General features: G+C 40.4%; 1 protein-coding gene and 1 long non-coding RNA gene across 4 annotated transcripts in view; one reads left to right on the forward strand and one right to left on the reverse strand.

The window, feature by feature from the left end:
- The window catches only part of SLIT2 (slit guidance ligand 2), a 474,993-nt gene that overhangs the window by 228,412 nt on the left and 231,839 nt on the right, over positions 1-14,742 (forward strand). The gene's annotated exons all lie outside the window — the stretch shown is intronic.
- On the reverse strand, positions 10,345-13,003 carry LOC142289706 (uncharacterized). The gene is made up of 3 exons (XR_012750137.1): positions 12,900-13,003; positions 12,407-12,527; positions 10,345-10,398 (listed from the first exon to the last, which is right to left on the reverse strand). It is a non-coding gene; the product is annotated as an uncharacterized LOC142289706 (long non-coding RNA).

Genomic DNA, 14,742 nt, shown 5'->3' on the forward strand with positions numbered 1-14,742 from the left:
GATTGCCTTCTGGAAATCTGTCAAGTCAGCAGTCTTTCCCAATATTGTGTAGCCTACTGAACTAGACTAAGAGACCAATTTAAACGCTTAGGAAGCCTTTGCAAGTGTTTTGTGGTAATTATTCTGATTTTCTGAGACAATGACTTTTGGGTTTTCATTTGCTGTAAGCCATAATCATCAACATTAACAGAAATAAACACTTGAAATAGATCCCTCTGTGTGTAATGACTCTATATAATATATACGAATAGATCCCTCTGTGTGTAATGACTCTATATAATATATAGGAATAGATCCCTCTGTGTGTAATGACTATATAATATAAAGGAATAGATCCCTCTGTGTGTAATGACTCTATATAATATATAGGAATAGATCCTTCTGTGTGTAATGACTCTATATAATATATAGGAATAGATCCCTCTATGTGTAATGACTCTATATAATATATTTGTATTGAATTACTGAAATAAATATCTTTTTGATGATATTCTAACTTATTGAGATGCACCTGTATATACAACAAAAATATAAATGCAATATTTTTTTTTTGCTCCTAGTTTCCATGAGTTGAACTCAAAGATCTAAGACTTTTTCTATCAAATATTTTTCACAAATTTGTCTTTATCTGTGTTATTGAGCACTTCTTGTTTTTTCGGAGATAATCCATCTTCTTCACAGGTGTGGCATATCAAGGTGGTGATTAGACAGCATGATTATTGCACAGGTGCGCCTTAGGCTGGCTACAATAAAAGACCACTATAAAATTTAGGTTCAGCTCACTAAAAATAGGAGTGAAAAAGTGTTGCATTTATATTTGTGTTCAGTGTATATGTAATAGGTAAACATATATATCTATAGTTATCTGCCATAGTCAGCATCTAACTATTTGACGGCCAATGTCAAAAAACTCCATAATCTTTTATAAAATGAATGGACTGGCTTTGTTATAAATGGTGCTATGTAATGCTTCTTTCTTCATGTAGAGTGTTTTTTCAATTTCAGTATAGTGTTCTTTTTATCCTTGGTGTTTGACAGTGGCGTAACTTGAAGCTCATGGGCTCCAATGCAAAAGTTCAATGGGGCCTCCAATTATTACAAATCTTTAATAGTATTGGTCTTTTTAACTAGGCAAATGGACTTTTTGGGCCCCCTAGATTTGAGGGCCCGTGACCAATTACAACCTCTGCACCTATTGTAGTTATGACCCTGGTGGGCATTATGCACCCAACCAGATAGGGTTGGTGTTGGCTGACTTCTGAGTGATGCTGTTACGTGGGTTTGGGTTTTTTTGTATGCTACCATGCCCCTCTAATCTTTCTTTCCTCTCTTGGTTGTATTAATAACCAGCTTCATGTCCTATATCTGGCACCACCAGCAAGAAAATGGTTTTGCCACATGGCAGCCAAGCAAACACCGTAATAAGGCCGCCAGACACATAAGATAAGTCGGCCAACATGTCTGATTTACACTGTATTGGTTGATTGTCAGATGTTGATGTCAACCCTACAAACAATCATGATCATCTAAGACATCGATTGGGCATGTTGGATTTTTTCCAGCAATGATAAGCTATGAAACAAAAAAAATCCAACATGGCCAATGCTGTCTGAGATGCTTTTTTTTAATTGTTGATGAATGATCATTGGTCCAGCAGATTTATCATGCATCGGCCGACTTTTGTCTTCCATGTTTAGGGAAATTTTACATGTCAGTCATTTAGTTGAATAGACATCCTTCTAATACAAGGACTACTTGAGGCTACCAGACCGGACACATCGGATCTCCCTTCTGGCTCAGAACAAGGGGGCTCACTCCCTAATAGACCACATGGAAAGGGGTCACATATGGATAACAACTTGTTTTGCACAGAAGACAACCAGTGTGTTCAACCTCCCTAACGTCCTGATCGGTAAGCTGCCAATGACCTGACATTTTCCTGATATTTACAGCCTTTATTCAGAATCATTACAAAGTGTTTTCTAAGGGTATTATCAGACGACCTCTTTACCAGTGATGGGCGAGCACTACAATGCTCGAATGCTCAGTACCCGTTAAGAGCAGTTGGATGCAGAGATGGGTGCGACTCGAGTACAAAAGTATAATGGAAGTCAATAAGGAACTCTAGTATTTTCCCAGAAAAACGCGCGCGTCTACTATTATTATTATTATTATTTATTATTATAGCGCCATTTATTCCATGGCGCTTTAAAAGTGAAAGAGGGTATACGTACAACAATCATTAACAGTACAAAACAGACTGGTATAGGAGGAGAGAGGACCCTGCCCGCGAGGGCTCACAGTCTACAGGCAATGGGTGATGGTACAATAGGTAAGGACAGAGCTGGTTGCGCAGTGGTCTACTGGACTGAGGGCCATTGTAGGTTGTAGGCTTGTTGGAAGAGATGGGTCTTCAGGTTCCTTTTGAAGCTTTCCACGGTAGGGGAGAGTCTGATATGCTGGGGTAGAGCGTTCCAGAGTATGGGGGAGGCACAGGAGAAATCTTGTACGCAATTGTGGGAAGATGAGATAAGAGAGGAGTAGAGAAGGAGATCTTGTGAGGATCTGAGGTTGTGTGCAGGTAGGTACCGGGAGACTAGGTCACAGATGTAAGGAGGAGACAGGTTGTGGATGGCTTTGTATGTCATGGTTAATGTTTTGAACTGAAGCCTTTGGGCAATGGGAAGCCAGTGAAGGGATTGGCAGCATGACGAGGATGGGGAATAGCGGGGGGAGAGGTGGATTAAGCGGGCCACAGAGTTTAGGATAGATTGGAGGGGTGCCAGAGTGTTGGAAGGGAGGCCAGAGAGCAGGAGATTGCAGTAGTCGAGGCGGGAGATGATGAGGGCATGCACTAATGTTTTTGCTGATTCCTTGTTAAGGAAAGCACAAACTTTCATTATACTCAGGTGCTCGAGTCATGCCCATCTGAGCTTCCATCTGCTCTTAACGTGCACCAGAGCATGGTAGTGCCCGCTTATCACTAGTTACCGTGCACCTGAGCATGGTACTGCCCGCTTATCACTAGTTATGAGTACCGAGCACTGGAGCATGGTAGTGCTTGCTCATCACTAGTTACGAGTACCGAGCACCCGAGCATGGTAGTGCTCGCTCATCACTAGTTACAAGTACTGAGCACTCGAGCATGGTAGTGCTCGCTCATCACTAGTTAGGAGTACTGAGCACCCGAGCATGGTAGTGCTCGCTCATCACTAGTTACGAGTACTGAGCACTCGAGCATGGTAGTGCTCGCTCATCACTAGTTAGGAGTACTGAGCACCCGAGCATGGTAGTGCTCGCTCATCACTAGTTACGAGTACTGAGCACCCGAGCATGGTAGTGCTCGCTCATCACTAGTTACGAGTACTGAGCACTCGAGCATGGTAGTGCTCGCTCATCACTAGTTATGAGTACTGAGCACCCGAGCATGGTAGTGCTCGCTCATCACTAGTTACGAGTACTGAGCACCCGAGCATGGTTGTGCTCACTCATCACTAGTTACGAGTACCGAGCACCTGAGCATGGTAGTGCTCACTCATCACTAGTTACGAGTACCGAGCACTGGAGCATGGTAGTGCTCGCTCATCACTAGTTACGAGTACTGAGCCCCCGAGCATGGTAGTGCCCGCTCATCACCAGTTACGAGTACCGAGCACTGGAGCATGGTAGTGCTCACTCATCACTACTCTTTACTGATTATAATGATGAAGACATTGACTACTGTATCTAAATAATATACCACTAAAACATTATGTTCGTAGGTAGGTAAAAAAAAAACCCTTAATAAAGAGGATGTTATGTAGTGTGCTTCTCCGTAACATCAAGCTATAGGTAGAAAAATCTCCTTGCCCCGTTTCCTTGGGCTATTTTGGATAATAAATCCAATTATTGCCATTGTGACTTAAGTGGACACTCCTTCAAAAAAAAATCTAGTGACCTTCTCCTCCAAGTCCCGAGGCTTTAAACAATTTCCGCTTTTGCCGTTATTTCACCTGACAAGTTCAGGTCAGGCTCTACTGATCACAATGTAGGTCTTCTTATAATGTGTAATATTAAAAAATACCAGAAAATTACTGTATGGTCTCATTGAATGTCCTCTGATGTGTGCAAAGAAAAGAGCAATTGTGGCTGAGCATTGGTGTGCAATGATATGAAACGCGAGCTGGACTTGTAAAGGTAGCAGTGCATTCAGGAATTTAGGAATGGAATGAAGAACACGCTTGGAATAGGGAATAGGTTACACACGATGTCCAGATAGCTTCAGTAGGGACCGTCAAAAACATCCGCTCCTAAGGTGTAGGGGAACTAGGTGATGAACATGGTGGCATTCAGACCTTGTTATCAGCTAGCGATAGATTTATGGCATTTTTGTAATTAATGACTGAAGGAATTGTTTGTGAATTTAGGTTACAACTTGAGATGAATTATACACTATTAGTATATTATGTTGTTAAAGTGAACCTGTCAGGTGCAATATGCACCCATAACCACAAGCAGTTCTGGGTGCATATTTCTAATCGCTGCCTAACCGTCCCTGTATCTAGTAGCGTAGCATACATAAAGTATTTCTAAAGATCCTTTATGATATGCTAATGAGCACAGGGACTAATCGCAAAGGTGTTTCTTTCCCCGACTAGTCCGCCTTCTCAGCATGGTAGCACGACCACAGGGGAATGCTAACATACTATTCACTGGCTATTACCCAGCATCATCAGCGGTGACGCACAGGCCTGTGTCCATTATCACCACTTCAGATGCCGGGATTAAGGTCAGAACGCATGATTAGAAATCCCGGCAAGATCGCATGAATAGAAATCCCGGCAATTCTGGTCATGCACACTAGACCTCTCTGAAGCCTGGACGCGTACACTCGGCTTCATATTGTGCAGGACAGGAAGTGCTGGGACCTGACAAACCAGTCTGCAATGCCCCAGAGGAGCATTGCAGCTCTAAGACCCCTCACTGGCAGCCAGACTAGTTTGTCTGGTCTCCGCAAGGAGAAAAGTTTTCCCCTTAGACTATACTGTACACTATAGTTTCTCATAAGCCAGATCAGATCTTATACTTTGCACTGACGAGAGACAATCACCCTGAAACACCGTGTCTGCAAACTGAGGTTCTGATCTGGCATAAATCCTGTCATATGAAAAGGCTCGTTAAAGGGCCATTTTTGACTTTTAGGAGTGCTGCCTCCAATAGGTGGCGCTAGAGTTCGTCTCCTTCCTTCCTGGAGAGAAAATTTGAATATTTCCCAGTGGGGCATTGTAGCCAGACGTCAGGTTTCTGCAAGGAGAAAAGTTTTCCCTTCGACCCTATATTATACAGTGGATTCTTAAAATATTTTTCGTGCCCAGCTGTTTAGCCTACCTTTTTATATCTTATTTGGAATGAACATTGCAGATTTCCATATTAGACTACCATGTATTGCTGGCCCTGTAGTGACACCGCTGCATAAGCCACAGACATATGAATATAGTACATGCTAATAAATGTAATGAGACCAATCTGGCAGTGAATAACCAGATCCCTGTGACATCTCAAGGAACCGAGCATGTGCTGTCTATATAGTCACCATATGGGATTTAAATATAGTCTGCAGAGTATGTAAACACGACCACGGCCAAGGACCAAATTTCCAAATTCTTTTCCAGATGCCAGAACAAAAGTGAGGTCACTAAAATTGGAGATTGCAGAGCAAATGTTCCCAAAACAGCAGGTGATCTGTCAAATACAGAGTAGTAAAGTAGAACGAGCTGCTCGATAAATGCTTGCTTTACTTTACTTTGATGTTACAGTGCAGGTGATGACCCCCGAGGCCCCCGAACAGATTAGACGAAAGTCAACCGAACCTACCGATATTGGCCAACAGTCTATGTGTGGGGACTGATCAATTAATGAAGTCAGGGGATGTAGGACCCAACTTGGTCTTATCATACCACATCTCCTGGGCTGGGGAGGAAGAAAAAAAGTATAAAGACATTACAGCGCGGGATAGTTGCTGATTTATTTATTAATTTTATAATTTTTTTTATTTTTTTTAAGTAAAACATTTCCCTGCCTGCTTTTAAAAAATGTTATACCTTACAAAAATAAAAATAAATAAAAAAAAATAAAATAAAAAAATTTGCAATCCCATGCTGTGCTATCTGTATACTTTTTTTTTTACTTCCTCCATAGCCCAGGAGATCAGGAGATGAGGTATGATCAGACCATGTTCCGGAACTGTCAGACACAGCCATTACACAGTACATAACCTAGAGATTATCTGAGCACAGGAACCTTTTTTTAAACACACTAATTGTGGAACTTATCATTATTCTAAGATCTATTGATTAAAATGAACTTTGTGGGGAAAAACGCTTTTAGTGTTGGGACTAGCCCACAATGGGAGGGGTTAGTTCATATGGAAAGAGACTGTTCCTTCTAGAAAGAGTGAAGATCCAGTTTGTGACATGACCAGACATATAGTCTGAAGGTCATCAAGGCTGCATGGAGTGATAGACTTGTAGCAGGAAAAAAGAGACTCCTGGATGGGGTCTCCCCAAGCGTCTGAGAGTGCAAGGCTCTATTCTTGCACAACTGGCTATCCCCTTACCCCCAATGTAGGAGGAAACGAGACGTGCATTCTGAAGCATCTGGGAGCACAAGGCTCTACTCTGGCCATAGTAGCAAAACCACTTATCCCCTGTGCTTTGAGGAGATTGTACGCAAAGACGCAGAAAGGTAGAGTTACTGTCATGGGTTGGACTGATGTGCTGGGCTAGATTGGGGTGGGAATCCCAGGACCAGTAAGATTGGGAACAATCCAGAGGGAACTGAGAATGTGTCTGAAGAAGATGTTGTAAAACTGGAACGACCTGGAAGTTATGTGTCTGCTATCTCATGTACAAAGTACATTATACCTAAAGAACCGTTAAGTGAAGATTTGTTGTCGAAACTGGTGGTCTCATTGCTGAAGAGAGTAGTCATCTGGTCCTGGCCAGCCAAAGTCAACAGTAACATGCGGCGTACATGGATGTATTCCCCACACAACACAAGTCCACATATTCAGCCAGGACCGTATCTGTCATGTTGTGTGCGGGGGCATCTGGAGTCAATCCCTCGCCCACGACTAATGCCCCACACCACTCAACACTTGGCGTAGCGGCAGGATCTTGCCTTAAGTATTAGGATACATTCTCATGAGTTTTTTGTGAGTTTTTGATGTTGCAAAATTTCTGCTCCTATTATTTAATTAGGTTACTTGTGTTTCTTCATTGCATTTTTGTGTGTATTTTATAACATTGCTTTTCTGACACAGTGTTTGTGTCTTTTTGGTGTGTTTTGTTTTAAATAAAACTGATGTTTTTCATGCTTCCTTGTATTTGGCTTTGGCAAAACTTTATTGATATAATTAGGTGTGGATTATACGTGTTTTGATGCATTTCAAAAGCGAATACACACACACAAAAAAAAACCTCGTGTGGTTTTTGCCTGCTGATTTTCCACATCTAATGTAAGTCTACGGGTAACTACTGCACCAAAAACTCAGCGTACCCACAAGAGAAACTCACATGTTGTGAACTTGAAACACGCACCGCAGGTCAGTTTACACTGAGTAAAAAAGAAGCGCAGTGGGCAGGAGATTTCTATAAATCCCATCTACTGGAACTGTATATAAGGTGCTGTATTTTTAACTAAGCGAAAAATACCGCTGAAAACTCATAGTGGGAATTTAGCTTCAAATAGCCCCTTAAAAATTGCAAGATTACTAATTTTGTTTTTCAATAAACACTGTTTTTTATGACAAAAAATTAAAAAAATGAAAAATAAATATATAGCACAAAAAGCTGTAATAATAGATAATTTTTTGGATGACACTTTCCCGTTAAGGGATCACCTGACCTATTATGATCCTTTATGGCTCAAAAGGTAATAGCACTGTTGTTTCCTAAATAGAAATGAGTGAACCCGAGGTTCGGTGTTCGTACCAAACAAAGAGTTCAGGGGCTTTACGCATGAAAACCACTTGTGTGACCATCGGTGTGCTCAGGTACGCTCGGTGCTCAGCCCAATGGGAGCCACTTAGTGTTTGGCCGACTCACAGTGGGGGTCACAGTGTGTACCAAACAAAAAATGGAAAAACCCCGTCCATCCGCCCCCAAAGTGATCTCTTTATGGCTTTATGGATGTGGCCGGAGACCCAAACTGCCATCAGTGACTTCCATTGGGTTTCAGGTCAAGTTCTCATCTTAAACTGAACTTTATATACTATGCAGAGGCGGTTTCTGCACCAAGCCGGGCAATACCTTTGTCATCAGATTTATAGGTCAGCTTCAGTCCTCCTTATGGAAACAATGGTCATGGGTGCACGTAGACAAGGAAAGAGAAAATCTAAACCAATGTCCAGGAAGCAAAAATCTACGGCAAACACCATCCAATGTTCCAAAGTGCTTTATTCCATCATCATGTGAAGTTAAAAGTAGCGGGGAGAGAGACGAGTGCAGGCCCCCTAATGGATGACGGCCGTTTCACACGTCCTTGTGCTTCAACGGGTCCCAATTGGAGTATTGGATGGTGTTTGCCATATATTTCTGCTTCCTGGATATTGGTTTAAATCGAACTTTATCTCAACTCCGGCTGAACCCGCCAAACTGAACTTCTACGGGTCCACTCATCTCTATTCCTATACCACTTCTCAAAAATATCACTCCCAGGTGATGGGGAGGATTTAGTAGGGAAGGAATGTCATGATCTGCTTCGTTATAGCGGTGGCTCTTATTACAAGACATATATACAATGTGTACATTAAAAGTAGGAAGGTTTTATAGTAAATTTCTCTTAAATCCATTAATTAGAAAGCTAAGAACCAATATGTTATAACCTTTCCAAGAATAAAAAAAGTTTCCTCATCATTCTAAAGTTACTGGAAATATTTCTCGAGTCAAGTGATACGTTGAACATTTCGAGATGGCAGATAAGCGGAATAAATCACCACAGGATAGGCACATCGGAGGCCTCGGTTCATTGTAAAATCTTATACGGCTTTTATGGCGAGTTCCGCTTTTTAAATCAGAATCCATTAGGAAACAAACAAAGCACATCTGTGTTCCCGTCCCCGCAGACCGTCAGTATACATAGGAATATTGCAGCCAGGAGGCATCTTAGAAGAACAGATTTGGAGATGTGCTCTTGAAAGTGCATTTGTGCGCTCATTATACAGCACCATTCATTGCCAGGGAGCGAGCTCTCTAAATAAAGTGCCCAAAGTCTAATATTGCAGTCGCTGATGGCCACAAAGTACATTGTGCCGGTGTAATCCACTTCCCATCTATACACCTTGCCGGGGGAGCAGCTGTGGCCTACACCAGGGACAACATGATTTGTTTACTGAGGATTTGCAGGAGGAAATTGAGGTGTGTAATTCACATTTTAATCCCTCTTTTTGTTTCCCCTCAGGATTTCAGACATAAAAATAAATTAAATTCAATGAACTCTAGAAAATAATTATCAACTTTAATCTTCACCATTCCCCGTATACGGCAGTCTCCCATTCTGCATCACTTACTGATGAAACTGGGGTTTTATTTAAAAAATATATATATATATATATATATATAATATATTTGTAATCTGACATCAATGGGATCGGACTGATGCTGGATTATCAGATGGGAAGAAAACCCACTTTAAAGAATAGTAAACTTTTACATAGATGGTGTATAATAAGAGAAAACACAAAGGGACACATTTACTATCCGAAACAAGAAAGCCAGCACATAATCCTAAACATGAGATTTGCCGTGACGTGGCGGGGTAGCTCAAAAGATTGCACTTTTTTGCCAAAAATCTCTGATTTTATTAATAAGTACAATTTTGAATGATGTGCTGGCTTTCTTGTTTTGGACACACTTACTATACCATGATGATGCAGAGCTTATCTGTCCATTTTAGATTGATTTTAGAATTTGCCATAAATTCTCTTAAATTTCAAAAAACAGTTTGCACCAATATCTATCAATCTAATTATTTATCTATCTCATTATCTATCCTCTATCGATCTACAGTTGAAACCAGAAGTTTACATCCACTATCTATAAAGACACATCTGCATGTTTTTCTCACTATCTGACATGACAACAGAATAAACCTTTCCCGTTTTAGGTCAGTTAGGAACCAACATTTTTTTTATTTCCATAATGCCTGAATAATGAGAGAGAGAGAGAGAGAATGTTTTAAGGCATTTTTATAAATGGCTGGACATTCCCATCTTGTTTGTACTTGCGTATAATTGTTTGAACAGATGAACGAGGCACCTTCAGGTATCTGGAGATTGCACCCAAGGATGAACCAGACTTGTGCAAGTCCACAATTCTCTTCCTGAGATCTTGGCTGATTTCTTTTGACTTTACCATGATGCTACACAAAGAAGCAGTGTGTTTCAGGTGTGCATTAAAATATATTCACAGCTGTGTCTTTAATTAACTCACATGTTGCCAATAAACCTATCAGAAGCTTCCAAAGACATGACATCATCATATGAGCTGTCCCATATTGTTTAAACACATAGTACACGCAAGAATAAAATGAGAACTGTGAAAAGGACTTCACTAGTTCATGTTTTATGATCTTTCTGTACAGATAATAATGAGCTTGAGAAAGGCTAATTGTTTTCGGAGCCGAAATGCTGCTATATATAAATTCCAAAATAGACAGCACTCCAAGAAATCACTTAAGGAAACAGATCTATCTACGGTATCTATCTAAGCATAGGCAGCACTCCAAAAATTGGAAAAAAATGGACCTATATTCAGCCTATATGATATGGCGATGTTTCGATTGTAAAGCCAAAGAAGGTTCTTTAAAACTGAAATGTCGCCATATCATGCGGGCTGAATAAAGGTCCATTCTTTTTCCAATTTTTGAGGTGTTGCCTATTCTTTGTTATATACTTTTGTACAATTGGATTTTTGTAAGGCTTTGCACCCATCTTTTATATGCTTTTGGTGCTTTTCCATTTTTTTATCTATCATTCATATTTATTTATAGAGCACCATTGATTCCTTGGACACTATCTATCCCTCTATCTATCTATCCCTCTATCTATCCATCTATCTATCCATCTATCTATCCATCTATCTATCCATCTATCTATCCCTCTATCTATCTATCTATCTATCTATCTATCTATCCCTCTATCTATCCCTCTATCTATCTATCCATCTATCTATCCCTCTATCTATCTATCCATCTATCTATCCATCTATCTATCCCTCTATCTATCTATCTATCCATCTATCTATCCCTCTATCTATCTATCTATCTATCTATCCCTCTATCTATCCATCTATCTATCTATCTATCTATCTATCCCTCCATCTATCTATCCATCTATCTATCCATCTATCTATCCCTCTATCTATCTATCTATCTATCTATCCCTCTATCTATCTATCTATCCATCTATCTATCCATCTATCTATCCATCTATCTATCCCTCCATCTATCTATCCATCTATCTATCCCTCTATCTATCTATCTATCTATCTATCTATCTATCTATCCCTCTATCTATCTATCCATCTATCTATCCATCTATCTATCCATCTATCTATCTATCTATCTATCCCTCTATCTATCTATCCATCTATCTATCTATCTATCTATCCCTCCATCTATCTATCTATCTATCTATCTATCTATCTATCTATCCATCTATCTATCCCTCTATCTATCTATCTATCTATCCCTCTATCTATCTATCCCTCTATCTATCTATCCATCTATCTATCCATCTATCTATCCCTCTATCTATGTATCTATCCCTCCCTCTATCTATCCATCTATCTATCTATCCATCTATCTATCCCTCTATCTATCTATCTATCTATCTATCCATCTAGCATTTTCACTCAGTATATACTTCCAGATATATTTTTCTCAAACAAATACAAAATGTGTCTTGCGTTTTCCAGCATTTTCTGCCTTTCTTCTGTGCACTGTCCTTGGCCGTGGCCTATAACAAGTCTAGTATATAATAGATGCCGCTCTGCTCTTAACCTACAACTATAACCTAGACAATGACTCCGGACTGTGTCCAATAGACTTATCGGGCTGTTGTCTTCTTGCGAGCTATGCGGGGATAATCCTGTGCTGTGTGATTAGTAAAGGCAGTACCAGCTAGGCAAGAACACAAGAAGCCGACACAAGTGGAGCTGGAATCTGTAAGTGGCAACCCAGAGGCTTAATCAGGCAACAATGGCGCACTACAAAGGAGTCTCATAGAAGAAACAGGAATAAAGGCCGGACACAGACAATGCGTCAGTCAGGCCTTAAGTCTCTTATGTCTTGGAGTATTGATTGGACCATTTTGCTGTCTTGTTGCCATTTATCTGTAATGATGTGATCTATTGCATCTATTTCTTACCTTTATGAAAACTTTATGATGTAAGTGGAAATCCGTTTTCAGACTCATGATGGAGTCGTCCTCTCATTTCTTGCTGCCACCCACTTTCTGCCAGATACATGATCATCCCAATATTTCCATCCTATGAACAATTGGAGGGCAATTTGATCCTTGCAGAAGGTGGCATCCTCCCTCCAATATCTAATCATCAAAGTACTCAAAAAATAATAAGAAGCTCCTAGTAGAGTGTTGTCTCTGTAATAGAAGCATCTGATTCCAATGGACAGAAGCTATAGTGATACCGGACATCGCTGCAACATGGATAATCGGGAATTTAGTGTAGTCCAGATGTATAGGGTGAAAAAGGATCCTGAGTTTCCAAAAAAGTATCTGTATTGGGAGCTTTATCCAATTCAAAGTAATTTATTTCTAAATAATATAAACCTGAAAATAAGGAGCGCTGATAGTGTAATACCAACAGATCAGTGAGGTAAATCTGGAAAAATACACTCACCTGAAATGGTTGTGACAGTCACAACCACTAAGACGCATGAGATACTGGCGTCTGCTGCAGCCCCACGTGTCTGTGCATACAAAATGGAGAGGATAGGGGGTTAATGCCGCGCATCAGCTGAAATGAAGATGTATAAAGTTGATGATAATAATCATTGATCCTTTATGTTGATGTTTCTGGTCCTGAAGAAGAGGTGTTTACCTTGAAACGCGTAGACCTATGGAATATAAGAAAGAATTATTATCATCAACGTTATACATCTTCATTTCGGCTGATGCGCGGCATTAACCCCCTATCCCCTCCATTTTGTATTGTTATTTCTAAAGGAATCTGTGATGACATGGAAGCTTTCACAAGTCCACACCATCTTTAGATGTGCACTGCTTTGGTAAAGTAGATGTAGAAAATGTTTAACCAAGAACCTCATGTTCAGGTGCATACATTTTTGCCTAGCAGCATTAGATCAACTTATGATTTTTGGATGTGTGGTCCATGTCTTTTTCTACAACTGTGTTGCAGTAGATGTAGAGTATATTGCACCCCAACAATCCTCTTATGTTTAGGCATATTTGCTACATCCTAGTATGTTCCAGTAAAGGGGGAGTCCTACTGCACTTCTCGGCGACTTTTCAAATCTCACTGGTGCCATACGTAGAAGCTCCAGGAGCCCTCCCGGAAAGCAAATTTCAAAGCCATCATGCTGAGCCCCAGCATCCAGAGGCACATTCAGGGGGCTCAAACAAGGCACGTAGAGGGCATGACCTGATAGAAAAGGGGTTTTAGATATAAAATTTGGGCAACAGCTCTCATATGCAATAACCCCTTACTTCTGAAAATGCAATGTAAGAAAGAAGTGTGTTTGTGGCCCCTAAACCCTTTTAAACTGACATTGTGGTGGAAAGAAGTACCCTTCGGAAATTCTTTAAGATTCATTAAGGCAAGCCAGTCATAATGAGGGCCATGTAGCAATAAGAAGAGTTGAATTCATTAACGAGTGCATTTATTAATGGCGGATCTGTCCACCTCTCCAGAAATGTTACTCTAGTGAAATACTAGAGGAACATTTCTGTTGTAAGAAAAGGCAGCACTACTGATTAATTTGACAGGTGTGTGTAGCCATGCCCCTTTCCCGCCATGGATACTCCCATGCTCTACCCATTTTGGTAGAGTTGCTTGCATCTGGCATAAAAACGCAAAAAGTCACAAACTTTTTGCAAAACTCTACAACTTGTCAAAGCATTTTACTTCAATTTTCTGGCAAAAAAACTGTGATAAATTGGTCTCAAAGTATCATATGGTCCAGTGAGATGGATGGTAACAATGTTTAGAATTCATTTGCTTATAATATGATTTGTTATCAAAGCCTCTTCCACCCTTGTGGTGTCACCTCTACTGATATCCACGAATCAACAGGTATCATGCATTGCTCCTATTAACAACAAAGAGGACAGGTGAATGGTACCTGTCAGTAGTCTATGGGTGCCAGTAGGTATCATTTATCTCCTGTACCACTCTCCTGATGAAGAAATGAGCTGACCCGGAATACCCCTTTAAATTAATTTTGTCTGTTTATTACTAGGGATGATCGAATACCTCAATACCGCTATTTGACTATTTGCAAATAGTCGATGCGCAATGTAAGTCTATGGAAAACCCAAATAACAACTATTCGGAACTATTCGGGCTTCCCATAGACTTACATTGCGCATCGAATATTCACATAGCAGCAACCTATTCGTCGGATATTCGCGAAGCCGAATATTTGAGGTATTCGATCATCTCTATTTATTACCTTACAAATCCTCCTAATACAGAAAATATAAATCTTTTGCCTATAATTTTA

This window comes from Anomaloglossus baeobatrachus, chromosome 1 (assembly GCF_048569485.1).
Source record: "Anomaloglossus baeobatrachus isolate aAnoBae1 chromosome 1, aAnoBae1.hap1, whole genome shotgun sequence".
In the NCBI taxonomy this organism is placed as follows: domain Eukaryota; kingdom Metazoa; phylum Chordata; class Amphibia; order Anura; family Aromobatidae; genus Anomaloglossus; species Anomaloglossus baeobatrachus.